Here is a 12,439-nt window from a genome sequence, read left to right as displayed (position 1 = left end):
TCGGGTCAGGTCGGGTGGGAGGGGAGACTCAGATGGGAGAAGGGGATTGGGGAGGGGTGGGGGAGCTCAGAGGGGTGCTCAAAGGGGAGAAGGGGATTGGGGAGGGTGGGGGAGCCCAGATAGGTGCTCAGAGGGGAGAAGGGGATTGGGGATGGAGGGGGAGCCCAGATAGGTGCCCAGAGGGGAGAAGGGGATTTGGGAGGGTGGGGGAGCCCAGAGGGGTGCCCAGAGGGGAGAAGGGGATTGGGGAGGGTGGGGGAGACCAGATGGGTGCCCAGAGGGTAGAAGAGGATTGGGGAGGGTGGGGGAGCCCAGATGGGTGCCCAGAGGGGAGAAGGGGATTGGGGAGGGTGGGGACAGACCCTGGATGGAAGGGGGGAGCATGAGGGAGGGCAGACCCTAGATGGATGGGAGAGGGAGGGCAGATGGATTGAAGGGGCAGGGAGAAAGGGCAGATGGTGGGTGGAAGGGGGAGAGAGAAAGAGGGCAGACTGGGGCAAATGGTGGATGGAAGGGGCAGAGATAGAGGGCAGATGTGGATGGAAGGGAGGGAGAGAGAGAGAGAGAGGGCAGATGTTGATGGAAGGAGGAGAGAGAAATGGCAGACTGGGGCAGATGGTGCATGGAAGGGGCAGAAATAGAGGGCAGATGTGGATGGAAGGAAGAGAGAGGGTAGACAGTGGATGGAAGGGGCAGAGAGAGAGGACAGACACTGGATGGCAGAGAGAGAGAGAGAGAGCGAAGACAGATGCTGGATGGAAGGAAGACAGTGAAAAGAAGATGAGGAAAGCAGAAACCAGAGTCAACAAACTGTAAATATATATTTTTATTATTTTGCTTTAGGATATAGTATTGTAGCTGTGTTAATAAATGTTTATAAATAGAACATGTAAATAAAGTAATCTTTTTATTGGACTAATTTTAATACATTTTGACAACTTTCAGAGAACAAAACCCCCTTCCTCAGGTCAGGATAGGATACTGTAACATCACTATACTGTATTGACCTGAGGAAGGAGATTTTGGCCTCTGGAAGCTAAATGTATTAGTTCAATAAAATGGCATTATTTTATTTTCTGTATTTGTTTTATTTCTATTTGCTAATTTGTAAAGTGGTGATTGGTATTTGTTAGTTTTTTCAAATTTACATCTGCTGTCTTTATATTTTGCTTCAGTACTAGGGGACATTTTCTGTTTCTGTGGTGTTGCATTGTATGCAGAGTCTGGCATCGGGGGTTCAGTTTAATTTTTGTCTAAATAGAAAGTTTATGATTACTTATTCTATAGTGGATTAGGGTGTATCTGTTTGTGAAAAAGACATGGCTTTCAATTGGCATTGACTGTGCAGGATCGATGATCTGTACTATTCTGTCTGGTTTTGTTTTACAATAGGTGAACTGATGTTCTAGTGCTCACTGTAGTGTTTAAGATGCTTTCCTTTTCCTTGTGTGACTCATAGAAATGACTGCTTATGGTATGGTAGAATTGCTCTATAGGTCCTGAGTGTTTTGCATTCTCGGTATGCCTAGTACTGGATTTGGGGGGGGGGGGGGGGGTGTTAAAAAATGACCGGCCCCGGGTGTCAACTACCCTAGCTACGCCACTGCCTGGCAGAAACCCAATTAATAGCAAGACTCCTTGCAACCAATCTCATGGCAATCAGTGGCATTCCTCCATGTCCATCTCAATAAAATATGGACTTTTCCTCCAGGAACTTGTCCAAACCTTTTTAAACCTAGAAACACTAACCACTGTTACCACATCCTCTGGCAGCAAGTTTCAGAGCTTAGTTTCAGAGCTGAGTGAAAAAAATTATTCCTCCTATTTGTTTTAAAAGTATTTTTATGTAATTTCATTGATTGTCCCCTGGTCTTCATGCTTTTTTGAAGAAGTGAAAAATCGATTCACTTCTACCTGTTCTACAGCACTCAGTGTCTTGCAGACATCAATCATATCTCCCCTCAGCCATCTCTTTTCCAAGCTGAAGAGGCCTAACCTCTTTAGCCTATTCCTTTATCATTTTGGTCGCTCTTCTTTGAACCTTTGCTTGGAAAATGAGGGACTGATTGTTTACAATTACTAAACAAGGAGAAAAAGAAAGAAAGGAAAAGACCTGACAGGAATTATGCTACAGCAGTGTTTACATCTGCTTTTCGGCTTCTTTGGTTAAGATCAAGTGTAAGGTATGTCTTGAGCTTTGGTCATTTTAGTGGTAATTTTATAATTGGGCATCTCTATTTAGGCTTCCTGATGCAGTGTCATGACAGCTTATTCTATAATGGTATCTCAGACTTGCCAAGAATCCTACATTGAGCAGGAGACGCCCACTTTTGCAGGTCATCTCCCGCCCTCCTTCTGATGATCAAGGATTTCCCACTGAACAGTTTCCCCTACCAGCGGCAACATGTCTAAATCTCCCACTGAAAAAGCTGGTTCCTTTGGCAGCTTTGATATTTAGACACCTAGATTCTATTATAGAGTACTAGCATAAGCTGGAATTAGCACATATGTGCCTGCAATTACACCAGTCATAGAGCTGGTGTAATTGCAGTCACATAAATATGGCATGGATGCACATAACTCACAGTATTCGGTAAGTTAGCCTGTGTGAATGTCTTGTGTGAATAGGTTGCTGTAACGCTATCTTGAGTGAATGGGTTTCTGATAAGCTACCTTGTGGTGTGAGTGGGTTCCTGAAACTCTACGTTGGATGAGAGGGTGTTCCTCAGACATTTATCCTGTGAAAGCAGGTTCCTGAGTAGCTACCTTGTGCGCAGGGGTTCACATGATGCACTCCTGTGTGTGTGTGTGTGTGGGGGGGGTGATTTCTAGGAGGAACCGGGATGCTGAGTCACCCAAGCCTTACTCTCAAGTTGTTTACCTCGCTGCTGTGTGGCACGAGACTGTTTCCAGAAGATTTCTTTGAACAAGGGTTCCTGTCCAAATGGAGACTCGTCAACCACAGTTATTTTCTCTGCGTTCCAAGGGCTCACTAGCTCCAGTCATAACACATGCATGGATTTTTAATGAGTGCTCACTTTGGCAGGTCTTTACATGAGAAATTCAGGCTAGTCTTATGTTCTTATATAACTAGGAGAGAACATTTACACCAGCTCTGGCTAGAGGCATTCTGTCTACCTTGATGCCACTGCCTCTGCCTACCACACACCATGGGTTTAAAGGGCCATGTGGGGAGGAGTGAGGGGGGGGGGGTAGAGAGATCATGTGATCCATAGGGGGAGGGGGAAGAGAGGAAGAGAAAAGCCAGGACTTGTCAAGGTGTAGAAGGGGAGAGATGCTGAGACCTGTTGAGGGGGCAGAGAGAAGAGGAGTTAGAGAGATGCTAGACCATGGGGAGGGGGGCAGAGAGAGAGGTTTGTGTGAGGATAGGGGGAGAGGGAGGAGGATACATGCCAAGACCCACATGGACGGAGGAGGGAATCATTGCACAGAGAAGAGAGAGAGACCTGAGGAAGAAAAGGTGAGAGATGATGCTGGACCTAAGGGGCTAAGTGGAGGGGGGAGAGAGAGAGAGAGAGAGAGAGAGAGAGAGAGAGAGAGAGAGACTAGAAAGAGGTGAGAGATGCTGGACCCTGGGGTAAGTGGAAGGAAGAGGGAAAAAAGAGAGAATCTGGATCCTGAAGGGGAGATACGCTGGATCAATAGAGGGAGTGAGTGATGCTGGGGGTGGAGAGAGAGGGCTCACAACTCATGAAGGCCCTACTGGTTCCTCCCCCCCCCCCTTCCGACACATACTTCCCATTGTCAGGGGTGAGACCAGCAGGGCTTTCACAGGCTGCAAGCACATATGCTGGAAGTCTCTCCTTCCCAATACTGGTGCTTCTACCAGGTAAATTTTATAAATAACTCTCTGCAGGACTGGAGAAAATCTCAATATAAACCCTGAAACTTCAGTACTGTATCACATACTCCATATTCCCTAACCATGGAGCTAACCCCCTTGCAACACATCGTACAAAAAATATTCAGACTTTGACTATCACATCGGGAACAACACACACTTCTTTCACTGCCAAGCACTGTTTAAAGCAGATGATTTTTTGTTTGTGTGGTGACGCTACAGGATGTGCACACCACTGGTCTTGAGCCTTTTGGATGCCACGGGCCTGCTTTCAAACAAGGCCAGACATTTGTATAATAACATAAAACCCTACAATAAAACACTCAAAACCTATATAGCAAACTTACCAAACCATGACAGCTTTAACTGGCTTATGAAAAGACTGTTATAAATATTACATTGGGTCCTAGAGCACCAATATACACACTATTGGGAAACTAGAAGAAGCCAGACTGTCAAATTCCTACACAGAAACTACATGCTAGCAGATTCTTTCACCTCAGTCACACATGCAGAACACATGGACAGACCCTCACCTGATACAAAATAGAGGAACCATAAAATCTGAAATGGAGATATCCCCTCTCCCCCCAAAAGCCAGATTCGATAAGCAGTGCTGTTCTGGAACAACAGAAACAAAGAATCCATTTTGTCCTGTACTCTGCAAAATACAAAGATGTACATTTCCCAAAGCGGACACATCTCATTTCTTAAAAAGTATTAAATAATATTTTTCTTTTCTACCTTTTTTGCCTTGACATATTATTTTTCTTATCAATCTCTTTTCTACTTTCAACGTGTTAGTCCTCTCCTAAATCATTTTCCACATTTGCCTTTCCATTTCTTTTCTCTCCTCTTGTCTTCTTCCTTTCTTTCTCTACATCTGTCTGGAACTGATCTTTCCTTTTTGTTTTTTTCCCTCACTTTTCTTTTCTCTACCTTTATATCCACCCATTTGATTTTACCCTTATTCTCCCCTTTCTTTCACCCTCCAGTCCTTAGTCTCCTTTTCACCTCTCATTTACCTACTGTTTTTCCATCTCCCTCTCATCCCCTCTCCAACACTCCCTTAATCTCCTATCCCTGCTTCTCTATCTCTTACTGACTCCCTAGTCCCCCATTTCCATCCTCTGTACTCACCTCCACTATCCCTATTTATTTTCAATGCTTCTTATTTTCTCTCTCAGGTCATTCACACACTGTCTCAAGCTTTCTTCACACTTCATCCTCTTTTTCTTACCCCCCCCCCCCCCCCACCTACCAATTCTAAGGTCCTCATTATCCACTTGAAATTCCTACTCTATCTACGTCTCTCAACATACTCATACTCCATCACCAAATTCCAATCATCTTCTGCTCTGTTTCCCTTCTCCCTCCCACAAGTTCCATCCATCTTCTACTCTGCTCTTTCTTTCTACACCACCCCCTTATTCTATCCATCTTCTATCCCATTTCCCCCACCCTCAAGTCTCATCCATCTTCTGCTCTTTCTAGGGTCTTCTGTCCATTTGAAATTTCCTTCTCTTTCTCCATGTCCACCATCCATTCCCTCTGCATGTTACGTCTGTGCTCACCTCACCCTCTGGTGGCCAGAACCAGTGTGTCGCGTTCCCGAGGACCTTGGCATACTGTCAGGCTTCTTCCCCGGAAGCACTGGGTTCGTGAGTCCTTGGGCCACTACCGTGGAGCGGCAGCGGCAGGCAAGATCACCTTCAGGGTAGAGACGAAACAAGACTGGACTGGACCCCCGGACTGGAGTCCTACACAGGAATACACGGGACTGGAACGCACCAGACGTGTGCGCACTGGAGTGGAGCCTGCTGGACTGGAACACCCTGGAGTGGACCCACTGGACTGGAACATACAGGAGTGAAGCCCGCTGGACTGGAACCCACTGGAGCGGAACCTACTGGACTGGCTTCACCTACGCTTAGCCACCTTTCCCCGAGGGTTGAGCCCTCAGGTTTGGGCAGCTGGCAGGGCTTACAGGAAAAACCGGAACTGGAACTTGCAAGCAAGAACAGCAGGAATCAGGATACAGAAGTGCCCCCAGGCACCTGGGCGAAAGCAAGGCAGACAGGCAGGGAATGTCCGGGTTCCCGCAGCAGGCAGGTTTAAAGCAAGTCTCAGGGCGGGTGGCTAGCAAAGCCGTAGTCAGGTTCAAAGCAAAGTCTCTGAGCAGGCGGCTAGCAAAGCAGTAGACAGGTTCAAAGCAAAACACGAGAAGACTATGAAACTGAACACAAGCTAACAGGAAAGCAATGCCCAAGCAACCAGCATACACTAGAAACATACACTAAGCAAACACAGGAGATCTAGTAAAGCTGTACACAGGCTAACAAGCAAAGCTGTGCCCAAGCTAACAAGTCATACACCAGAAACATACACAGAGCAAACACAGAACTAATAAAGCTGTACACAGGCTAACAAACAAAGCTGTGCCCAAGCTAACAAGTCATACACCAGAAACATACACAGAGCAAACACAGAACTAATAAAGCTGTACACAGGCTAACAAACAAAGCTGTGCCCAAGCTAACAAGTCATACACCAGAAGCATACACAGAGCAAACAATGTAGCAGTGTTCAGAGCACTCTACATACCAGGGCCCTTAGATGAAATGCAAAGGCAAGGGCTGCAGTCTCTACGTGATTAATAAAGCCCCTTAACACCAGAGGCACAGCTGCAGCAATCACCTTGCATCCAAACAGAGGCTTGACACTCAGAGAAGTCAGCCCACAGGAAGAACAAGCGGGAGCCATCTTGGATACAGGCATAGAGGAGTCGGCAGCCATCTTGGAAGAGGCATAGCCCACACAGGTGAGGTTCAGTAGGGCAATCAGCACCCAGAGCCAGAAAGAAACTAAGACAGAGACAGACACAGAGACAAGCAGAAGCCAGCACAGCCACTGACTCCCAGAAACAGGGTAAGTATGAGGGTGGGCACGGCCACAGATGTGACACAGTGGCTGCTGTGGACCGTCACCTGTTCCAGATTTCAGGCCAGTCCGGTCCAGATCTTCCGGGCTGCCAGACTTGCTTGCTTGGATTGAACCTACACAGCACCCGTAGTTTCCTGGTGATGGTTGCAGCTGAGCTCCAGGTGCTGTTGGGCTTATTAGCCATTCTGAAACCTTGCTGCTTTGCCTTTGCATAGCGTCTAAGGCCCTGGTATGTTGGTGCTTTAGCACTTCAGCCTGAGTTTGATTCCTTGCTCTAGTTCTTGCCTGCTCTAGTTAGTCTGTTTTTAGTTTAGAGCATTGCTTGTTTCCCAGTCTTGTGTTGTGTTTGTATGTCTTTGCCTAGTTCTGGGTTTATCTGTGTTTGTTCCCTGCTTCAGTGGCTGCTTGCAGCTTTCAGTTTAGTCTCCTGTCTAGCTGTGTTTGCTCCCTGTTTCAGTGGCTGCTCGCAGCTTTCAGTCCTGTCCTTTAGCCTATCCTTTCCCTGCCTTGCTGTCCCTGTGCTGCCTAGCTGTTAGCCAGTCCTGCCCTGTCCAGTAAAGTCCTGCCAGCCACCTGAAGCCTTGAGCTCAACTCTTGGTGGAAAGTGGCCAGGTGCAGGTGAAGCCTAACTGTTTGTCAGAGATCTGCCCTGTCTCTAGCGTGGGGTGGTTTTGCCTGCCACTGCCGCTCCTCGGCAGTGGCCCAAGGGCTCACAAACCCAGTTTCCAGCTTTGAAAACGTGACAGATTGCAAAGGCCATGAGCTCAGCAAGATCACCTTTCCAGCTGGGTTTCCAGCCTAAGACTTTTTCCTTTGTTGGTAATCCGGGTCTAAGCCCAGGTCCAGTCTCTAGTCCCAGCTTGGATTTCGGTCTGGACTCAGTTTCTGCTCTTGATGAACTGATGACGCTCCGAGATTACCGTGATAAACTTTTTCTTGATCCAGCCTTGAGGAATACTCCTGAAGCTACAGGAGAGAAAGCGGGCCTGGGGGTTTGGGTTTTCTGCAAACCCAGTTTCGGCGATTGATTCTTCTATCATGTTGGCATACTACCGCTCGGATCCAGCCCTGTGGGATACTCCAAAAGCTGATGCCGAAAGAAGGCGCTGTGGAAGTCCTGAGTACAAGGCTTATATGCAGTTTCAGTGGAGCCTTCTGAAGGCCAGTCTCAGTTCAGTTCCTGATTCCAGTCCGGGTCCCGGTTCAGCTCTTGTTCACAGTTCCAGCCAAGCTACGGAATCCACGCTGAGTTCCAGTTCCAGCCAAGCTGCTGAGTCCACGCTGAGTTCCCGTTCCAGCCAAGCTGCTGAGTCCACACTGAGTTCCAGTGCCAGCCAAGCTGCTGAGTCCACGCTGAGTTCCAGTTCCAGCCAAGCTGTGGAATCCACGCTGAGTTCCAGTTCCAGCCAAGTTGCTGAGTCCACGCTGAGTTCCCGTTCCAGCCAAGCTGCTGAGTCCATGCTGAGTTCCAGTGCCAGCCAAGTTGCTGAGTCCATGCTGAGTTCCAGTCCCAGCCAAGCTGCAGAGTCTGAGCCAAGTTCCAGCTCCAGCCGAGATGTGGAGTCCGAGCCAAGTTCCAGCTCCAGCCGAGATGCGGAGTCCGAGCTGAGTTCCAGCTCCAGCCGAGATGTGGAGTCCGAGCCGAGTTCCAGCTCCAGCCAAGAGGTGAAGTCTAGTCCTGATACTGGTCCAGGTTCCAGCCTTGAGCCTTGTTCAAGCTCCAGCCAAGCTACCCCTGGTCATGTTTTGCGACTCCTCCGTAGATTTCACCATTGTTACCCGTGGAGACCTGAATTCCCCGTGGAAGTCGGGGGGGCCTTGAGGGGGAGATACTGTTACGTCTGTGCTCACCTCGCCCTCTGGTGGCCAGAACCAGTGGCTGCTGTGGACCGTCACCCATTCCAGATTTCAGGCCAGTCCGGTCCGGATCTTCTGGGCTGCCAGACTTGCTTGCTTGGATTGAACCTACACAGCACCTGTAGTTTCCTGGTGATGGTTGCAGCTGAGCTATCCAGGTGCTGCTAGGCTTATTAGCCATTCTGAAACCTTGCTGCTTTGCCTTTGCATAGCGTCTAAGGCCCTGGTATGTTGGTGCTTTAGCACTTCAGCCTGAGTTTGATTCCTTACTCTAGTTCTTGCCTGAAGTCTTGCCTGTTCTAGTTAGTCTGTGTTTAGTTTAGGGTATTGCTTGTTTACTGTATTGCTTGTTTCCCAGTCTTGTGTCGTGTTTGTATGTCTTTGCCTAGTTCTGGGTTTATCCGTGTTTGTTCCCTGCTTCAGAGGCTGCTTGCAGCTTTCAGTTCAGTCTCCTATCTAGCTGTGTTTGCTCCCTGTTTCAGTGGCTGCTCGCAGCTTTCAGTTCTGTCCTTTAGCCTATCCTTTCCCTGCCTTGCTGTCCCTGTGCTGCCTAGCTGTTAGCCAGTCCTGCCCGTGTCCAATAAAGTCCTGCCAGCCACCTGAAGCCTTGAGCTCAACTCTTGGTGGAAAGTGGCCAGGTGCAGGTGAAGCCTAACTGTTTGTCAGAGATCTGCCCTGTCTCTAGCGTGGGGTGGTTTTGCCTGCCACTGCCGCTCCTCGGCAGTGGTCCAAGGGCTCACAAACCCAGTTTCCAGCTTTGAAAACGTGACACTGCACCCCTTTCCATCCTGACTAGCATCTATCTGTGTCCCTGTACCTATCCTCCCCTTCTCCCAGGTTTAGCTTTGAGGTGTCCTCTTGTCTCCAGCCTCAACCCTCTGAGTACCTCTCCCCTCCCCAACTAGCATTACCTCTCTGTGTTCCCCTTCCCATGACTATCTTCCATCAGATTAGCATTGGTCCCTATCTCTCCCTTGTCCCCGCCCCATGTTCCAACACCTCTATCTCTCTCTCTCTCTCTCTCTCTCTCTCTCTCTCTCTCTCTCTCTCTATCCCCCCTCCCTTCCTGGGCCTAGCATCTCCCCCCTCTGTTCTCCCTCCCCTTCCTTTCTCTTTTTCCTCTACACACCCCATATCCAGTATCTCTCTCCCTCCATGGGTCCAGTGTCTCTCCCCCTCTCTCCCCCCTCATTGGATCTCTCTCTTCCTTCTGTTCCCCCTCCAAGTCCAGCACTTCTATCCCTCTCTGCAATCCAGTATCTCTCTCCCTCCCCCTCCCTTTCCAGCCAGTATGTCACTGGTGGTGCTAGCATTTTAAAACAGGATCTAAGCATCCATTTTAGTGTACAGGTTTCAATGAATCTGTTTGAATATGTCTTTCCTATTTTAATATTTTGGCATTCCTTTCCATACCATCCTATTGATCTGCTTTTCAGCAAAGGTGGTATATCATGATAATAATAAATATAAACTGAAAAATATCACTCGTACCTAAATTGGGATTTGAACTAGGGTCTGCTGATTTGCAGCCCCCCTGTTCTAGTCATTAGGCTACTCTTCCACTCTACATGGAGGTTGATTAAGAAGTTAGGGCCCAATATTCAAAGTGGTTTAACCTGGCAGGAGATGTTCCTTCCCAGTTAAATCACTTCTGACCACCTAAGTGCCAATATTCAGTAGCGCTTAACCAGACAGTACCACTGAATATCACCACAAACCACCCCTGTACTTCCGGGGCAGTCTGTGGGTGGAACTTCAGTGGAACATGGGAGGAGTCAGGACCTAACTAGTTAGCAGCTATATTCAGACCACTGTCCTAATTTTAGCTGCAAAGCTAACTAGGCACTTGTCTGAATATTGTCTGGTGCCTGGTTAGTTTACGGGTTCCTGCAGTAGCTGTTCTACATCCCCTCATGACTGTGATCTCTCCTGCCTCTCACCTCGCATATATTCTAAGCCAAGTACCATGAGGCTGCTGCTAGAGGTTGTGGAAGCCATTTTACAATAGCAAATGAGCATTGCTCCTCCCCTTAGGACCCCATGGATCACCAGCACCACAAACATGGCCCAGCATTGAATACCTGGGGCTATATCTGCCAGCAGCAGTCACATAAAAAAACAAAACAAAACACTGACCACTGCAAGCTGAATATCTTCTGGTTAATTGTTAAAAAATATTATTTATTTAGACTTTGCTCATACCTTTTCAGTAATAGCTCAAAGAGAATTATTTGCAGGTATACTGGGTATTTCCCTGCTGCTATAGAGCTCACAAGCTAAGTTGGTACCTGAGAAAATGGAGGGTTAGGTAACTTACCCATGATCACAAAGAGCAGCAGTGGAATTTGAACTGGCCACCTGTGGATATTAAGTCCACTGCTCTAGCCACTAAGCTACGCCTCCACTGAATGCCCATCCAGCTTATAATCGAAAGTGATCGCCGGCCATCTTCCGACACAAATCGAGAGATGGCTGGCGATTTCTTAAAAGCGGTGAAATCGGTATAATCAAAAGCGGCATTTTTGACAGCATCGTCGCTTTCCCATCGCTTGGCCAGCGAAAGTTCAAGGGGGCGTGTCGGTAGATTAGCGAAGGCGGGACATGGACGGGCATAGGCGTGGCTACCAGATGGCCGGCTTTCGCCGATAATGGAAAAAAAAAGCGGCGTTAAGCAGTATTTCACCGGCTTCACTTGGTCCTTTTATTTTCACGACCAAGCCTCAAAAAGGTGCCCCATCTGACCAGATGACCACTGGAGGGAATGGGGTATGACCTCCCCATACTCCCCCAGTGGTCACCAATCCCCTTCCAAACTAAAAAAATAAAACTAAAAACCTTTTTTGCCAGCCTGTATGCCAACCTCAAATGCCGTACCCACCTCCATGACAACAGAATGTGTTGTATCCTTCGACAGCCTTTCCCTGGTTGCGATGTGGCTCTGGGGTGAGTGTGACACCTTTTCTGTTAGGTGCCCTGCAGAGTCACATTAGCAATGCATTGTGGTGGGTGTAGGATACTTGGCTGTGCTCCCATGGTGCTTTTCCCCCCTGCTAACTGGGTCAAAGTGTGCCCTGTTTTGTTTCCTGTTGTAGTCCATGCGGTAGTGGCCATTTTTGTAAGCCAGTTTTATTTCCCTTTCCTGTGTTACTCACGTTAGAGAACATAGTTCTTACCTTGAATGGTGCTGAAAGAGGGCATTGTACACCATTGTGCCAGCTCTGACCTACTGCTAATCTTAGTACCAGGGGACTCTTTGCCAGTGGGGCACAACCTCTGATCTGCAGTTAACTGTGAGTAAACGTGGTTATTTCAAGAAAGGACTTTTTCAGAGAGATTAGTCTTCAGGTGTGAACTGGTGTGCCAAAGTTATACAGCAGCAATAAGTCCTAGAGGCTGTATGCAGGTCCCTGGAGCAATTTTAGTGGGTGCAGTACATTTGTGGGTAGTGGGTTTGGGGGGGGGGGGTTGGGGGGCTCAGCTCCCAAAGTAAGGGAGCTATGCACGTGGGAGCTTTTCTGAAGTCCACCGCAGTGACCCCTAGGGTGGCTGGTTGGTGTCCTGGCATGTCAGGGGGGCCAGTGCACTAAAAATGCTGGCTCCTCCCATGGCCAAATGCCTTGAATTTGGCCGGGGTTTGAGATGGCCGACATAACTTTCCATTATCGCTAAACCGTATTATCGAAAAAAAAAAGATGGCCGGTCATCTTTTTCGATAATACGGTTCCGGCCAGCTGTAGCGCCGCCGCCAACATAGATCGCCGGCGATCTATTTGGCCG

Source organism: Microcaecilia unicolor, chromosome 6 (genome assembly GCF_901765095.1).
Source record: "Microcaecilia unicolor chromosome 6, aMicUni1.1, whole genome shotgun sequence".
NCBI lineage: Eukaryota > Metazoa > Chordata > Amphibia > Gymnophiona > Siphonopidae > Microcaecilia > Microcaecilia unicolor.
This window is presented reverse-complemented; position numbering follows the sequence as displayed.